At 31.1% G+C, this 950-nt stretch overlaps 1 protein-coding gene across 1 annotated transcript in view; it reads left to right on the top strand.

Annotated features, from left to right (window-relative positions):
• The window catches only part of Stk33 (serine/threonine kinase 33), a 122,807-nt gene that overhangs the window by 40,748 nt on the left and 81,109 nt on the right, over positions 1-950 (top strand). The gene's annotated exons all lie outside the window — the stretch shown is intronic.

Here is a 950-nt window from a genome sequence, read left to right as displayed (position 1 = left end):
AGGATACATTTACAGCTACTTTCGCTTAATTCAATGAGAAGAAAGAAGTGTACTAACAGTGTTTGTACAGAATTTTCTGTCTGCTTCTTGTACTATGGATAACCACTAAGAAGATAACAATGTACAGTGTATTGATTATCAAAACTGTCCTATTAATCAGCTGTGAAATTGTCTCATTCATATTTATTTCTCAATAAAAAATTTTTAAAATTTTTGGGGGTCACATTATCCTTTCGGAGAGTACATTTCTGTTTTATTATTTGTAGTAGATTATTCAAGTTTGCTACTTCAATAATTCTCGTAATTTATGTTTTTCTAGAAATTGTTCATTTCATTGAAATTTACATTTTATGGCATAAACATACATATTGTATTTACTTTTTTATATTTTCCTGTATATGTTGGTTATAGCCCTTATTAATTCTTAATATTTCTTAAGAACTCAGTGTGATGTGGTGGGAGCAGTATGGTCTCTGGGCAACCTAGAAGTCAAGCTCTATCTGTACTTCCTGGATGCTTTTGTCACTTTCTCCTTCTGTATGACTGAAACTATACCTCATTTATCAAAAATTTTGAGGGCCTACGCTATGCCTGACACTTTTGTATATATTGGAATACAGTAGTGAACAAAACATAATAATGTTTTGCCTTCATAGAACCTAATATTCTAGTGGTAGAAATGTTCAAGAAAACAAAATATTGCATTTTCTAAAAAGAAGTGCTGAGAACAAAAAAATAAAGAGAAGGCCATGAAGTACTAAAGAAAGATGGCCATATCTTTCTCATTGGTTGATATTAGAATTAAACGAGAAATTAACAACTGACCTGCTCTTACTGAGAAGTTTTTTCATGTCAAAAGAAATTACCGACAAAGTGAAAAGACAACCCACAAATTTGGAAAAAAATCATGACAAATAAGTACTCAGACAAAGGTCTGCTCTCTAGAATTT

This window comes from Octodon degus, unplaced genomic scaffold (assembly GCF_000260255.1).
Source record: "Octodon degus isolate 3935 unplaced genomic scaffold, OctDeg1.0 scaffold00302, whole genome shotgun sequence".
Taxonomy (NCBI): Eukaryota; Metazoa; Chordata; class Mammalia; order Rodentia; family Octodontidae; genus Octodon; species Octodon degus.
This window is presented reverse-complemented; position numbering and strand designations above follow the sequence as displayed.